Here is an 18,566-nt window from a genome sequence, read left to right on the forward strand (position 1 = left end):
GTGCCCGCCCCCATACCCGGCTAATTTTTTGTATTTTTAGTAGAGACGGGGTTTCACCATGTTAGCTAGGATGATCTCAATCTCCTGACCTCGTGGTCCGCCCATCTCGACCTCCCAAAGTGCTGGGATTACACGTGTGAGCCACCGCACCCAGCCCATTTACAGCTCTTATCACATCACATATTACAATTACATATTACAATTATTCTTACACCTGTAAGTAACAATCACTGATGACAAGGACATTGACCCATGTATGTTTGTATCCCACAAAGGGTCAAGCATCATGTTTTGGTGTTTACTGAAAGAAGAGGGTCCTTTTCTCAGGTCATCAGCCTCCTCAACTATAAAATAGGAAGGTTTAGCACAATGTGCTTCAGAGGAACTTATAGCCCAAAATTTCTTATGGATAAGATCCTGGAATACCAAGTGGGAATACAAACTTGAAATGGTGTCACCAGGTAGAAAGGCAAGCATTGAGATTTGAGGTCCACCAATAAATATTTAATAAAGGTTCTCTCTGCCCTTTAATGGTGGGCTCAGTAAGGCAGGTCTCCTTGCCCATAAGAGTATGAGGAGCCTGAAATTAATAGTGCTGTTTTGTTGAATGAATCATGCACCCCAACTGGACAGGGGGAGATAAGGTGAGAAGGATTCCATTTCGTACAAGAGCAACTCCTCTAAATATCCTCAAATCGATTTCCTAAGAATGAACCTATAAAAGTTGTTTTTCAAGCCTTCCAGATAGACCCAGTCTATTTTATAAACACTTTCTCAGATTTATGTCTGGCCTATAAAAACCAGGCTGGGTCTTTGGTTGAGGGCAGGGAGAATCATATTTGGCTCCAATATCCTGGAGCTACACTAGAATGTTAATTGCTAAGCCAACGCTGGGGGCCTTCTTCTTAGGTGAAACTTCCTTATAAGGAGTCCTTGTTTTAGACTTCAATAACTATTCTCACTTTGGAGAGTCTCCAAGATGGATTGTCCATATACCTAGCTCTATAGCCAAGAGAGATACAGTGAGGTCCTCGTTTATTTAGACAAAGCTTTGATAACCAGAATCAACTATTCTTTCTCAGCCTGAGCTTATAGTGCAGCCAAAAGTCTGCAAGGAACAAATGTACTTGTAAAACACAGAGTTTGTGAGCACTCGGAAAAACTGTCACCTGTAAAACTACACAGGCATGTCCTGCCTGAGTCATCTGAGATATAGAAATGAATTTTAATCAAAGAAGGTGGCCGCAGTAGGTGTAAGGACTCCTACTAGGGCCACAGAGAGCACATTCAGGTCTTGAGGGAAAATAAACCTCTTCCTGCAGGTCTTGTGGAGGCCAAGCCCAACGGACATTTCAGAAGTGACACGGGAAATATGATTGATACAATGACAAATGTAACTTAATTCAACGCTCTTCATTTAAATTTTTTTTCTGATATCCTGTCCTGCTCTGTTGTTCATCTTAGTCGGCTTTAATCAGGAACTGTGAACTTCGGAGAAAATTATTTTTTGAAGTAGCTAAGCAGAAAGGAGAACTTGAACCCCATAGTCAAGGGAAAATAAGGACCAAACTGAAGATTTGCCTTCAGATCTAGATGGGACACTGAGCTCAAGTCACAACCTTTTCTTCCTGCCCCATTCCTAGAATTGGCAGGAGAACATTTAAATACAATAGTGCATAATTATACTAAACAATAAAAAGAGGTGTTCTCAGAAAACCAGAAATTAGTAGAAAATACAGAAAGAGAAACCGCAAGGGTGACTAAATGGTGAGTAGAGCAGCCTCCCTCTGCCTTCATCCTTCCCCAGCAACCTTCTTGAGTTTTAGGAAAGATCTCTCTCTCTAAGACCCCCTCACCATCTTATTCAAGTTTGAAGACCACAGTTTCAACTGATTACTTATCAGTTCTCTAAAAGACCACCAGAAACAACCATGTCACACCCCTCCTCCCTGTGGATCACAGTCCCTTTCAGGTGTCCAACTGTGCTAAAATGATCCATTATCACTGGAACTCTCTTCCCTATATTTTGTACTCTCTCCAGACTGATCCAATTCATCACCATCTCCTTGCCCTCTAACCCCCGTCAGTGTGATCTCTGGAATTCCTGATTATGACCAGCACACTTCCCTATATCCCCAATCTCTTCTCTGAAAGGCCTTGCCTCTTTCCTACCCAGTGGAAACCCAGGTGTCTGCTGAGACTTCTGCAACTCTCTCGTGTTGGTGTATTCCTCCCACGCCCAAATGCCAGGACCAAGAAATAGAGTAGGAGTCTTCCTTTCTCCCAGCTGCCTCTTGCAAACCACATTTCCTGCTTCAGAAATTCAGTCTATGTTTGGAAAGACAGCAATTCTCTTCCTCAATCTTTGTCATAGCATGAGTATTTATTTGTTCCATCTCTCTACGTAAAACAGGAAGGATTTGCACAAAAGTGTTAATAGAAAACATTGGCACAGAATGAGATGTATGGTGAGTTTTATGTCTTCTTTGAATATTGTTCTGTTTTAATAAAAATGCACCACTGGCCGGGCATGATGGCTCACACCTATAATCCCAACACTTTGGGAGGCTGAGGCAAGCGGATCACTTGAGGTCAGGAGTTTGAGACTAGCCTGACCAATATGGTGAAACTCCATCTCTACTACAAATAGAAAAAATTAGCCAGGCCTGGTGGTGCATGCCTGTAGTCCCAGCTACTTGGGAGGCTGAGGCAGGAGAATCGCTTAAGCCTGGGTGGCAGAGGTTGCGGTGAGCCAAGATTCTGCCACTGCACTCCAGCCTGGGTGACAGAACAAGACTCCATTTCAAAAAAATTTAATTAATTAATTAAATAAATAAACATATATGCACTACTTTTGTTTACCTTCCTTATTATTTCTTTTTTTATTTAATTTCTTCTTATTACAATGTCTTCTTTGTTTAGGTTTTCTCTTTCACTAACTTTTTGAGTCAAATGGTTAATTCATTGATTTTTCAACTTTTTGTTTTTTCTAGCATATAAATCTCTATCTCACATATATTGCTGTGATTGTTGTGTGATTCTAAGTATTTCAGACCTCCTGACATGATTCCTTTTTTAACTACTTCTTGGAAATGTACCTATTAAAAGAATAGGGGTTTTTTATTGATTACTTTTAAAAAATGGTTTCCTATTTTAATGTATGGTAGTCAAATAATATATTCAGTACAATATCAATTATGTGGTCTTTGTAGTCAGTAAACATAACTGTTCTGTATGCTTGAAAAAAACATCGGAAAGGTTGTTCGTGGATATATAAGAACAGACATCGAGTCTTCCTTTGTCTTCTTGATGTACTAGTTTCTGATAGAGATATATTGACATCGATAATTGTGAATGTGTTAATTTTCTTTATAGTTCTGTTCATTTTCCAATATATGTATGTGTCTGTGTGGTTTTGTTTTTTTTTTTTTTTTGAGACAGAGTTTCACTCTGCCATCCAGACTGGAGTGCAGTGGTGCAATCTCAGCTCCCTGCAACCTCTGCCTCCCAGGTTCCAGCAATTCTCCTGCATCAGCCTCCTGAGTAGCTGGGATTACAGGCACGCACCACCATGCCCAGCTAATTTTTGCATTTTTAGTAGAGACAGGGTTTCACCTTGTTGGCCAGGCTGGTCTTGAAGTCCTGACCTCAAGTGATCCACCTTCCTTGGCCTCCGAAAGTGCTGGGATTACAGGCATGAGCCACCGTGCCCAGCCCATTTTCCCTTATATTTTAAGTCTATATCATTAGACTAGAATTTCTGTAGCTTTCTCATGAATGCTTTTACTAATTACTAGTAATGCTTTTTTATCCACACCAATGCATTTTGTCTTAAAATCAATTTCATCTAATAAAAATTTCACTACTCAAATTTTCTTTGTTTTGCTTTTCCTGGTACATATTTTTGTCGACTTCTTTTTCAAACTTTTGAGCCATGATGTCTGAAATCAATATTTAAGTCAACCAGTTAATAATTTCTCTTATAAATAATATGAAACTAAAATTGTTTATTCCAATTTGAAAAGTTTTCTTTTAACTAATAAGTTAAGCTATTTATATTTATTATGATTGCTGGTATATTTAGTATGACAGTTGATCCTTGAACAACATGGGGGTTAGAAATGCCAACCCCGTAAAGTCAAAAATCCACATACCAAAATCAACCACCCAAAAACTTAACTGCACACAGCGTACTCTTCACTGAAAGCCTTACTTACAACATTTCAACAGTTGATTAACACATATTTTGTATATGTATTACACACTGTATTCTTACAATAAAGTAAGCTACAGAAAAGATGTTATTAAGAAAATCATGGGCCAGGTGCAGTGGCTCACACCTGTAATCCCAGCACTTTAGGAGGCCTGGCAGGCAGATCACGAGGTCTGGAGATGGAGACCGTCCTGGCTAACATAGTGAAACCTCGTCTCTACTAAAAATGCAAAAAATTAGCCGGGCGTGGTGATGTGTGCCTGTAATCCCAGCTACTCAGGAGGATGAGGCAGGAGAATAGCTTGAACCTGGGAGGCAGAGGTTGCAGTTAGCCGAGATTGCGCCACTGCACTCCAGCCTGGGCAACAGTGAGACACCGTCTCAAAAAAAAAAAAAAATCATAAGGAAGAGAAAACATGTACTATTCATTAAATGGAAGTGGATCATCATAAAGATCTTCATTCTTGTCTTCACATTGAGTAGGCTGAGGAAGAGGAGGGGTTGGTCTTGCTGTCTCAGGGGTGAGAGAGGTGGAAAAAAAATCCACATATAAGTGGACCCACAAAGTTCAAACCCATGTTGTTCAAGGATCAACTGTACTTCTGTTATTTTGCATTTAAGATTAATGTACTTTTTCTTTGCTTCCTTTTTCTTCTCTCCTGCGTTTTATTAAATTGATTTGGTTTTTTCATTCTACTTTTCCCTTCTACAAGCTTGAAAACTACACATTCTAATTCATTCTTTTAGATATTTAAAATGCATACTTGACATTAAAAAAGAAAATCAGGCCAATCAAAATCTCCAGACCAGAAACAGTTCAGTTCTGATCTTCTTTTCCAAGCTACCATTTTATGTTTAATGTATTAATTTTTCCTTTTCTTTTGAGATGGAGTTTTTGTTCTTGTCACCCAGGCTGGAGTGCAGTGGTGCGATCTCGGCTCACTGCAACCTCTGCCTCCCGGGTTCAAGCGATTCTCCTGCCTCAGCCTCCCGAGTTGCTGGGAGTACAGGCGCACACCACCGTGCCTGGCTAATTTTTGTATTTTTAGTACAGACAGGGTTTCACCATGTTGGGCAAGCTGGTCTCGAACTCCTGACCTCGTGATCCACCCGCCTCGGCCTCCCAAAGTGCTGGGAATACAGGCATGAGCCACAGTGCCCAGCTTTTCCTTGTTTTTAATCCTCTCCTCCAAATCAGCTCCTTATTTATACATCATTGTTTATTTCAAGTTATCAAAATGTTCGCCAATTTGTTTCGTACCAGTGTAACTGCAATTCCACTCCAGTCCTCTATGTTCAATTTCCTCCTTCTGAAGCTGATACGTTAGTATTTATTTCAGCAAGAGTCAGTGAGGGTTCTTTTGAAAATGTTCTTATTTGGCCATGATGTTGAATGATACTTTTAGCTGGGTATAGAATTCTAGGGTAATGGTTGTTTCCATTAGCACATTGAAGACATAATTACATTGTATGCTGGCATATTGCTTATGAAAAGTCTGCCTATCTCATAGTTGTCCTTCTTTAGGTATTTCATCTTTCATTCTCATTGTTTTTGGATTTTTTCCTTGGTCTTCAATGTTAGACAGTTTTAACCTAATATTTCTAGGTAGAGCTTACTTTTTAATGTTGCTTGAGACTGTACACGCCATTAAATCCAAAAATCCAATAATTTAAATCCAATAATTTATGTCTTATTTTCAAACCTAGAAAAGTGTTTGCTATTCAAAAGAAACTATCATCAGAGTGAACAGGCAACCTACAGATTGGGAGAAAATTTTTGCAACATACCCATCTGACAAAGGTCTAATATCCAGAATCTACAAGGAACTTAAACAAATTTACAAGAAAAAAACAACCCCATCAAAAAGTGGGCAAAGGATATGAACAGACACTTCTCAAAAGAAGACATTTATGCGGCCAACAAGCATGAAAAAAAGCTCATCTTCACTGGCTTTAGAGAAATGCAAATCAAAACCACAGTAAGATACCATCTCACGCCAGTTAGAATGGCGATTATTAAAAAGTCAGGAAACAACAGATGCTGGCGAGGCTGTGGAGAAATAGGAACACTTTTACACTGTTGGTGGAAATGTAAATTAGTTCAACCATTGTGGAAGACAGTGTGGCAATTCCTCAAGGATCTAGAACCGGAAATACCATTCGACCCAGCAATCCCATTACTGGGTGTATACCCAAAGGATTCTAAATCATTCTACTATAAAGGTACATGCACCTGTATGTTTACTGCCGCACTATTTACAATAGGGAATAATAGGAGCCAACCCAAATCCCCATCAATGATAAACTGGATAAAGAAAAGGTGGCACATATACACCATGGAATACTATGCAGCCATAAAAAAGAATGAGTTCATGTCCTTTGCAAGGACATGGATGAAGTTGGAAGCCATCATTCTCAGCAAACTAACAGGAACAGAAAAACAAACACCATTTGTTCTCACTCATAAGTGGGAGTTGAACAATGAGAACACATGGACACAGAGGGGGAACATCACATACCAGGGCCTGTCAGAGGGTGGGGGCCAAGGGGAGAGAGAGCATTAGGACAAATGCCTAATGCATGCAGGGCTTAAAACCTAGATGACTGGTTGACAGGTGCGGCAAACCACCATGGCACATGTAAACCTACGTAACAAACCTGCACGTTCTGCACATGTATCCCAGAACTTAAAGTAAAATTTAAAAAAAAAAAAGAAAATTGTGTGCCCTTGTCTCTTTAAATATCGCCTCTTCTTCATTATCACTAGTTTCTCCTTTTAGAGCTCCTACAAAATACATGCCGGGCCTTCTCACACCAAGTCATTTAGTTTATTTTTTATAATTTTAATCTTGTCATAGCTCTGTGCTATGTTCAAGGTGGTGGTTTCCTTAGATCTTCCCTCTAAATCAAGCTGATTTTAACTGATCCTTTGTTTGGCTGTTTGTTTTTAAATTTTGGCTACTATGTTTTTCATTTCTTGAAGTTCTACTTGGTTGTTTTCACATCTGAATGGTTTTAAAAGTGCATTCATTTTTTTTTTTACTTCTTTTACTTTTAATAGTTTTAAACACACTTACTTTATAGTATCTTTTAGATTTTTCCATCTTGTCTAAATATTATGTTACTTCTCCTGTTTATAATACTTGCTTTTCCAAAAACTATTTGAGGCCGGGCGCAGTGGCTCACGCCTGTAATCCCAGCACTTTGGGAGGCCAAGGCAGGCAGATCACGAGGTCAGGAGATGGAGACCATCCTGGCTAACATGGTGAAACCCCATCTCTACTAAAAATACAAAAAATTAGCCGCACATGGTGGCGGGCGCCTGTAGTCCCAGCTCTCGGGAGGCTGAGGCAGGAGAATGGTGTGAACCCGGGAGGCAGAGCTTGTAGTGAGCTGAGATCGTGCCACTGTACTCCAGCCTGGGCGACAGAGCGAGACTCTGTCTCAAAAAAAAAGAAAAAAGAAAACTATTTGAGTGGCTGGCTAGATGTCAAGCATTGCGTTGGGATTTGGAATGCACCCATGAAGTTCTCTGCCTTCGTGGGGCTTGCATTCTAGTGGAGGAAGAGAGACAGTACATAAGATATGTAAAATGTATAGGATGACAGATGATGATAAACCTATGGAGACAGTAAACCAGGAAATGTGGAGGGAATAAAGGGAGGCTGGAATTTTTAAATAGGGCTGCCACGGAAAAGACCTGTGTCCAGTGGGGAATGAGCGAAGAAATCCTACAGTTACCGAAGAGAAGAACATTCTTGGCAGAGGGTACCATGAGTGCAAAAGCCCTAAGACAGGATAATTCCTGGCCTGTTGGAGCAACAACAGGATGCCAGTGTGGCCGGAGGGAAGAGAGCTGAGGAAAGATGAGATCAGAGAAGACAATAATGAAGGGCAACAGAGCCCATGTAAAGACTTGGGGTTTACCTTAAGTGATATTGGAAGCCATTCAAAGGCTTTGATTAGAAAAGTGACATGATCTGATTTCATTGTTAAAGGATAACTCTGGCTACTTTGTTGAGAATAGACTGAAATTGAGCAAATGCAAAATTAGGAAGGCCAAAAGAACTATTATAATAAAACAGTCAGGAGATGATAGCAACTTAGAGCAAGAGAGTAACTGGGGTAGTGAGAAGTAGTCAGATATATTATGAAGGTAGACCCAACAGGGATTTGCTGAAAACTTGGATGTGAAATGTCAGAAACACAGACAAGAATAGTTTTTGGCCTGAGCTGTTGGGAGAATAGAGTCACCATTTACAGAGACAGGAAAAACTGCAGGAAGAGAGAGCTTCGGGGAAGATGCAGAGAGCTTTTTGGACACATTGTATTAGTTATCCATTTCTGCATAACAAGTTATCCCAAAATTTAGCAGGTTAAGCAACAAATCTTTGTTATTTTATGGGTCTAAGAGTTGAGCATCTGACCTCAGTTTACCCAGGTGGTTCTGCCTAGGATAGCTCGTGAGATGACACTTAAGCTCAGACCAGGGCTGCCATTATCTGAAAATGTAACTGGGGCTGGAGGATCTACCTCCAAAGTTACATGCCTGCCAAGTTCCTGCTGGCTATTGGTTAAAGGCCTTAGTTCCTCTCCACGTGGGGCTGCCAGGGTGTCAAGATATGATAGCTGGCTTCCACAGAGCAAGTGATCCAAGATAGGACGAGGTCAAGGGCAACCAAAATAAAAACCACAGCATCTCTTATAAACCAGTCTCAGAAAGGACTTGATATCACTTTTGCTCTACTCCATCAATCACACAGACCAACCCTTAGTATACTGTGGGAGAGACTACACAGGATGTGAACAGCAGGACCCAAGATTCCTGAAGGCCATTTGGGAGGCTGGCTAACACACACGTTATATTTGAGATGCTTATTAGACTCCTCAGAGGCACAATCTTGAAAATAATCTAGAGTTGAGAACCATCTGGAATTAAGGGGAGAGGTTCAGACTGGAGTTATAAATGCAGAAATCAACAGTATCAAGAGGACATTTCAATAATACTCGATGACGTCATCTAGGGAGTGAATACGGATGTTTTTAAAAGTATACGCAAACTCCCTTCCGTAGTGTAACCTTCTTCATATTTTCCTCTGTTGTGCTCTGAGTTGGAAAACTAACCCTTATAGAGCAGTATTGAATTTGAAACTCGAATCCCAGGCAGAAGGGTGACTTTCTGCTTCTCCCACCCATGGGCCAACAGAAAGGGTGACTTTCTGCTTCTTCCACCCAAGGGCCCAGCTCCCTTGCTGCTTTCTCTAGACTAGTAGCTGGAGTGGTTTTAACAAAGGAGCAGCAATTGCAGGCTCCAGGCTTTATGCCTGAAGGTCTGCTCTAGCTCATCTGCTCAGCGAGCAGACAATCACAAACAACCAAAACCTGCAGCCCGCATCCCCAGGAGCCTCGGTATGAGTCTCACATCCTCAGAGGGCAGGTGTAGCATCAGTTCCCACTTACTCTCCTGGCCTGGATCTATCTCTTAACTTCTGTCGCCTTATGATATCCTCTTCTTTCTTTCAACTTGTGGAGGGATTATAAAACATCATTTGCAAATAATTGACCCAGAATTTCTCTGTGTTTCTGATAGGAAAGGAATGTCTCGTACAAGTCAGGTAGATCTGCCATTTTGTTGGGAAGTCTTCCACATATTGCTTTTCTATTAAGAAAAATACATGAAGTGTATATATAAACTTGCTGTTAAGAGGTTTGATAAAACGTTTTCTCTTTCTAGCTCTCTATTAAAATTCTTCTGCCCACTGTTCTCCTCACATGACTCCAGGCACCTTCCTAAATGTTTCCCATCCTAAAAGGCATATTTCAAAAGTCATATTCTCACAATCCCTTCCCTTTGTTACTCTAGAATTAAGCAGTGATTCTCATCTCTGAAGTAATTAAAAACAAAACAAAACCAAAGAGGTATTTCAGCCCTTCTATGGAATTGACTCTGGTTCTTTTACTTTTTCTGTTCAGGTCACATATGTGTTGAAATTCCTTTCATAAACTATACTTACTTACCCAAAACTCTATCTTTTTTATGTAGCTATAAATGGTAAGAACCAAAGTTTCGCCTATCAAAAGTTTTCAGACAAAACATCATGAATAATAGCTTAACCTTTTATTCAGCTGAGAAAACATTCTTTTTGTTTATCATTAGAGAAAAATGGTCTTTTATCTTTACATACTGAAACAAAATTGTGAATCTATTTGGATAATTAGGCTCTATTTAGTTGACTGAACAGAATCTCCAAGCCCAGTTACAACTAGCAGTAACTAAACATCAGGCCTGACACACAGTGCCTGCGAGCTTCCCTCGTGGTCTAGCCAATCATCACTCCTTTTCAACAAACCATCTAATTTTAAGGTGTCTCTCCTCCTCTTTCAGGCTGCTCCATGTGGTATCTGCAGAACTTTGAGATGTGTTGGCGACCTCCTTCCATGGCCTTAACACAAGGAGGGTTCCAGAGTTCCAGATGTGACATTGCCCCTCCAGGCTGCAAAATGCCAGAGGCAGAGTGAAGATGGGGGGGACCAGCACCCCTCTTGCTCCTGACAAAAGCCCCCCTCCAGGGCCCCATGACACTCCAGCAGTCTCATCTGCTTTGGAAGCCACAATGGTTTGTATCCCTGTTGAAGTCAGTCACTATGGGAAGCCCAAGGTTCTCTGCTCATCCCTTGTCACTGTCATTCTGGACATCTCTCACACGTTTTTACCTCTCTGGACTCATCCAATATCAGCAGACTCCCTGTATTCTGAACCTTCCTCTGAATGTTCCCATCACCCTGCTTTGACTAAAACCTGGCTCACCCCAAGGACACAGTTTTCCCTGCAAACCTCTGAAGTGCTTATTGCTTCTTCCTCTCACTTCTCATGCCACTGGACCTGAAGGTGGCATTTGTTCTCCCTGCTCCTCACAGCTATTCTCAAACCACTATCCCTCTCTCCTCCCCAACATGCTCAACTGCAAAGTTCATGCCTTCAGATGTCACCACAGGGTGGCCCTCCATGCTTTAGTTACCCACAGACTTCAGTAGACTCCTCCTCATTTCTTGAAGATTTAGTTCTTAATTCTCTAATAATACTCCTGCCATAATTCCTGGTTATTTAAAATCCAAGTCAATGATTCTTCCAGAAGCCTGGCCTTCCAAATCTTTATTCTTGCCTCTAATTATATTGTCCTCTGCCTTCTCCCAACCACCACTTTATGGTCATGCTTTGGACCTGATTATCACCAATAACTGCACCCACTACTGCACCATCCCAATCGCTGGCACCTAACAACTCTCTCATGACTGCCACCTACTTTCTCAGCTAGTTCTTTTGAATGACTCCCAACTGCAGCATCCTTCAACCCCATGAGGGCCTCAGTCCACCTTATCCAATCAGCGCCCACTGTTCTCCACCCTTCTCTCATCCTCATTTCCTCTAACCCAGCTTAGATTCCAGAATCTATCTTTGTCATCACTTGTATCTTCCCTCAACTCCCTTCCTTTTCCTCTCTCCATTCGTTACTCTTTTTCCCCTCTTTGACCCGGAACCTGTGCAGCTCAACATGGCTGCAGAAATCTATCCAATCATGCTGACCTGAGTCCATTTTTCAATCAATGACTGCCAATTTCAAGCAAGAGCTGCTCAGCCATCCAACTGTATTTCTCAAAACCAGTCATTCTTCCATGCACCTGGGAAACTCTTTCACATCATCACCTCTGTCTTCAAGTCTTAAAGAACTCCCTACGTTCTTCACAAGTGCCCTTACTTCTAATCTATCTGATGAAACAGAAGTCACAACAGCAAACCTTCCATACGCTCTTACCACCCTCTCTACCAAGCTGCCCTTTGGAACCTCCTTCCTTTGCCGCCTTCCTGTCTCTATGGATTAATTGCCTGTGCTCCTGGACTTGATGCTGGATCCCATAACTTCTCACCTGGTCAAAGCTATGGCTTCACCAATCCTGCCATCTCTCCCCATCATTAACTTTTACTCTGTTGCATCATGTCCATCAGAATATAAAATACTGTATTACCATCCATTAAAAAAAGAATTTCTCCCTTGGCCCTATATACACCTTTAGCTACGGTAATTTCTCTGCTCTCCTGTAAAGGCAATTTTTTTAAAGGAGTTGGAGATGCTGAATGTGGCCCTATTAAACCCATTATAATCTATTTTTCATTCCATTTGCTCCCTAAAAATCCTTATATCAAAGTCACCAGTTATTTCCACATTGCCAAATCCTATGGTCAGTATCCAGTCCTTACTGTACATGATGCAGATTCTCTGCCCCATCTCCAAACACTCCCTTCATTTAACTCCACGGAATCCTCTCTTTTCTTTGTTCTGTTCCTACCCCATTGCCCATGCATTTTTTATCCCCTTTGCTTGTTCTGCTTCACCTCCCCAGCCTCTAAATGCTGGAGAACACAAGGAGCAGTCCTGGAGTTCCTTCTCCAGCTCTACTCATTCCCTTGATGATTAAACCCCAAACCGTCTATACCGATGACTTCCTGAATGCTGGATTCGTATCTCCAACCGCCTATTTGCTATCTCCACTTGGATGTAAAAACTCATCTCAAACTTTGCATAACTTAAATTCAACTCTTGTTTCTGTCCCAGTAAAACCTATTCTCCCCATTTCTATAAATGGCAAATCCATCTTTTCAGTTGCAGAAACCAAAAGCCTAAGAGTCATTGAGTCACTTATTGGTTTTATATCCTATGTCCAATCCACCCCCCAATCCTGTTGTCTCCTCCTTGAAGATATGTCCCAAGTCCAATCGCCTCTCATCACTCTGCTCCAGGTCACTGTCAAGTCTCTCTTGCAATGGCCCCCCCGTTTCTGCTCTCACCCCATTCAGTCATTCACTAGACGGCCATCAGAGTGGGCCTTTCAAAATGTACAACAGATTATGACACGCTACTACTCAAACCCATCAAGGGCTCTCCATCTCATATACAGGAAAAACTTCATAATCTCTTGAGCTTGGGTTCTCTCTCTCTCTCTCTCTCTCTCTCTCTCACCTGGCTCCAGCCACATGGGCCTCCTTGTTGTTTCTGGAACATGCAGAGTATTCTCCCACTCTCTGCCCAAATGGCTCTCCCTTCAGATATCTGCATGGCTCATTCCCTCCATTTCTTCAGGTCCATGGTCAGATGACCCTTATCAGGCCTCACCTGATCACCCCTATAAAACAGCAACCCACAACCACTTAACCTTTCCTATGGGTTGAATTGTGTCTCCCCCAAAAATGTTGAAGTCCTAATCTCCAGTATCTCTGGATGTGACCTTATTTGGAAATGGGATCTCTGCAGATACTCCCATTAAGATGACATCATTAGGATGGGCCCTAATCCAATATGACATGTGTCCTTATAAAAAGAAGAAATTGGGGCTCTGAGACAGAGACACAGGGAAGATGTCATGTGAAGATTGGAGTCATGCTGTCACTGTCACAAGCCAAGGAACCACCAGAAGCCAGGAGAGAGGCCTGGGACAGATCCCTTCCCAGTGCCTCAGAGGGAGTGTGGCCCTGCTGAATTTGATCTTAGACTTCAGAACTGTGACATAGTAAGTTCCTGTTGTTTAAGCCACCTCATCTGTGGTAATTTGTTTCAGCAATCTCAAAGCAAAGTAATACAATCCTTCTTCCCAGATTTCTTTCTTTCCTCTAGCCCACACACCCAGCTGATACTTTTTATTTTGTTTATTGACTGCCTTCACCAAGAATTTTTTTCTTACAGAAGATAGGAGAGACTACATTCTCTTTATATAGAGAACTGACTCTCTCTCTCTCTCTCTTCTCTCTGAATAGATATATTAAAGACAAAGAAAGAGGGAGAGAGTATTTGGTGCTGGTAAATTCTTTCTGGACCATATATAGCAGGGTATCTCTATACTGCTATATTCCCAGAGCCTAGAAAATTGCCTGCCTGCACCTAGGAAATGCTCAGTAAATATCTGTTGAATAATTAAATAAGGGAATGAATGAATTATTTCAACAGAAATCGGCCACCTAGTCTGTGTGAAGAACTGAGCCGAGCACTATGACGTTATGAATAAGAGAAATGCATTGAGAAACAGAAAAACACATTTCCTTTCATACTTTATGTTCTACCCAGCCTCGGTATTTCTCTATACTCCTCAGTAATTGGCCTGATGAGCCAGCCTTCCCCAAGCAGTCATATCCCCACTGTTCCGGGCTTCCAGATTGTTTCATGAAGCGGTTTCCTTGTTTCGTAAAAAAAAAGAAATGTGTCCAAGATTCCTTTTTTTTTTGAGACGGAGTTCACTCTTGTTGCCCAGGCTGGAGTGCAATGGCACGATCTCAGCTCACCGCAACCTCTGCCTCCCAGGTTCAAGCGTTTCTCCTGCCTCAGCCTCCTGAGTAGCTGGGATTACAGGCATGCACCACCATGCCTGGCTAATTTTGTATTTTTAGTAGAGACAGGGTTTCTCCATATTGGTCAGGCTGGTCTCGAACTCCCGACCTCAGGTGATCCGCCCGCCTCGGCCTCCCAAAGTGCTGGGATTACAGGCATGAGCCACCGCGCCTGGCCAATTCCCTTATTTTTAATTTAAATTGTGCTACAAGGCATCGTGTGAGCGAACTAGTCTCAAGTACTTCCTTTTTATTCCTGTTGAATCTTTAACCGTTGGTTCCCCCACAAAAAAACAAACAACAACAACAAAAAACCCACCACCTCTCTCACCCATACTGTATGGATGTCAAGTGATTTTCTTGTTTCTGTTCTCATTTTTTATGTAAGTTGAGCCTTTGCTGCAAACTCTCCACTCACATCTTTGCTGGAGCACCAGCCCCTTCATTTCTTAAATTCCCTGAAGATTAGCGGATTAAGATTCAAAGATGAGAATCTGGTGCAAAGAAAATACTTTGATATAAATTTGATGAAGAAAAAGAGAAATGTTGCAAGCCTTTTTCCATAACTGTTTCTTCTCAACTGTACTGCAAGTGTGTGGCTTCGTTCCTCCCCTCCATGACAATTCTGGGAAAATGAAACCTTAAATCTAAATGGACTCAGAAAGTCAGATTTTAAAGTCAAAATGATGAATGTCAACTCCCATACCCCGGTTGTAGCAGCAGTTAGTTTGAGTGAAATGTCATGTTTTTTTTCTTTTCCTGGCTGAGAAATCATCAAAATGTCTAACAAAGAAATATACCAGTACAGACTCTCAAAAAAGGGCATTCCTCAGAATCCAACCGCAACATGTTCCCTCCTCCATGCAGCCTTCCCAGAATGCATCTGACTTAAAGGCTCTCCCTCTTCAGCATGCAAAGGTCACAGTGTTTGCACACCTTGGACTCAATCATATCTGCTTCGGCCACTGTTTTTCTCTACATGCCATATTGCACTAATTATTATTATTGCATTTTTTTATTATATTTTAAGTTTTAGGGTACATGTGCACAATATGAAGGTTTGTTACATATGTATACATGTGCCATGTTGGTGTGCTGCACCCATTAACTCGTCATTTACATTAGGTATATCTCCTAATGCTATCCCACCCCCCTCCCCCCACCCCACAACAGGCCCCAGTGTATGATGTTCCCCTTCTTGTGTCCATCTGTTCTCATTGTTCAATTCCCACCTATGAGTGAGAACATGTGGTATTTGGTTTTTTGTCCTTGCGATACACATGCACACATGTGTTTATTGTGGCACTATTCACAATAGCAAAGACTTGGAACCAACCCAAATGTCCAACAATGATAGACTGGATTAAGAAATGTGGCACATATACACCAGGGAATACTATGCAGCCATAAAAAATGATGAGTTCACGTCCTTTGTAGGGACATGGATGAAGCTGGAAACCATCATTCTCAGCATTATTTCTAAATTATAAAAGCTATGAAAAATGGAGTCATTGCACTTTTAAATATTCATCCCAGTGCCTTGTACACCACACAGAAGACTCCCAATAAAGATTTGATTAGTGCATACAGGAATAGAAAAGGCACGTCTTTAAAAGAGAGATGGCCTAACCACCTTAGAAGAACTAAATCTATTCTGAATTGGGGGCTCCCTGCAAGGAGATATTTTTACTACTACTCTACCACCTGCACTTTTCTCAGAATCCATGGCATTTGTGCTTAGCCTATTTCATCACAGAAGTTAAATTCCACCACCATTTATATGTAAATGTAATATATATAACTCCACCACCATTTTATATATATGTGATATATATATAATTCCACCATCATTTATATATGTGATAAATATAATTTAACCATCGTCAATATATATAGTGATATATACATGATACATACGATAGAGATATCACATGTATGATATATACAATAGAGATATCACATGTGTGATATATACAACAGATATGTGTGCTATATATATGTGTGATATATATGATAGAGATATATGTGTGATACATATGATAGAGATATGTGATATATATGAGAGATATATGTGTGATATATATGATAGAGATATGTGTGATATATGATAGATATATGTGTGATATACATGCTAGAGATACGTGATATATATGCTAGAAATATGTGTGATATATATGCTAGAGATATATGTGTGATATATATGCTAGAGATCATATGTGTGATATATATGCTAGAGATATCATATGCGTGATATATATGAGATATGTGATATATATGTGTGATATATATGATAGAGATATGTGTGATATATATGATAGAGCTATCATGTGAGATATATATGATAGAGATATCATGTGTGATATATGAGATATCATGTGTGATATATGATAGACATATGTGTGATATATGATAGATATATGTGTGATATATATGAGATATGTGTGATATATATGATAGAGATATGTGTGATATGATAGAGATCACACGTGTGAGATATGATATCACACATGAGATATATGATAGAGATATCACACGTGTGAGATATATGATAGAGATATCACACGTGTGAGATATAAGAGATCACACGTGAGATATATATCACACATGTGAGATATATGATAGAGATATCACACGTGTGATATAGATATCACACATGAGCTATATGATAGATATCACACATGAGATATGATAGAGATATCACACGTGAGATATATGATAGAGATATGATATATATGATAGAGATATATGTGTGATATATATGATAGAGATATCAGGTGTGATACATATGATAGAGATATGTGTGATATATATGATATATATGTGTGATATATATGAGATGTGTGATATATGAGATATGTGTGATATATGATAGATATATGTGTGATATATATGCTAGAGATATCATGTGTTATATATATGCTAGAGATATCATGTGTTATATATGCTAGAGATATCATATGTGTGATATATATGCTACAGATATCATATGTGTGGTATATATGCTAGAGATATGTGTGATATATGATAGAGATATCATATGTGTGATATATGATAGAGATATCATATGTGTGATATATATGATAGATATCATGTGTGATATATGATAGATATGTGTGATATATATGATAGAGATGTGTGATATGATAGAGCTATCATGTATGATATATGATAGAGATATCATATGTGTGATATATGGTAGAGATATGTGTGATATATGATAGACATATGTGTGATATATATGATATATGTGTGACATATATGATAGATATGTGTGATATGATAGAGATATCACACGTGAGATATGATAGAGATCACACGTGTGAGATATATGATAGAGATATCACACGTGTGAGATATATATCACACGTGTGAGATATATATCACACGTGAGCTATGAGATATCACATGTGAGATATGATAGAGATATCACACATGTGAGATATATGATAGAGATATCACACGTGTGAGATATATGATAGAGATATCACACGTGTGAGATATATGATAGAGATATCACACGTGTGAGATATGATAGAGACATCACATGTGTGAGATATGATAGAGATATCATGTGTGAGATATATGAGATATCATGTGAGATGTATGAGATATCACATGTGTGAGATATGATAGAGATATCCCGTGTGAGATATATGATACAGATATCATGTGTGATGATAGAGATATCATATGTGTGATATATATGATAGAGATATATGTGTGATATGACATATATATCACATATATCTGAATAGGATATATAATATATGAGATATATATATATAATATTCTGCCACATGTATATGGTGAGCCATGGAAGTCTGCGTAGCTAGGCATATATGTGATATATATAGAAGAAAATTCTGACACATTACAATATGCATCGGCTTTGAGGACCTTATGCTAAATTAAACAAATCAGTCACAAAACAAAAAATACCGTATGATTCCACTTATAGGATGTATTTAGAGTGGTCAA

Source organism: Pan paniscus, chromosome 19 (assembly GCF_029289425.2).
Source record: "Pan paniscus chromosome 19, NHGRI_mPanPan1-v2.0_pri, whole genome shotgun sequence".
NCBI classification, from domain to species: Eukaryota; Metazoa; Chordata; class Mammalia; order Primates; family Hominidae; genus Pan; species Pan paniscus.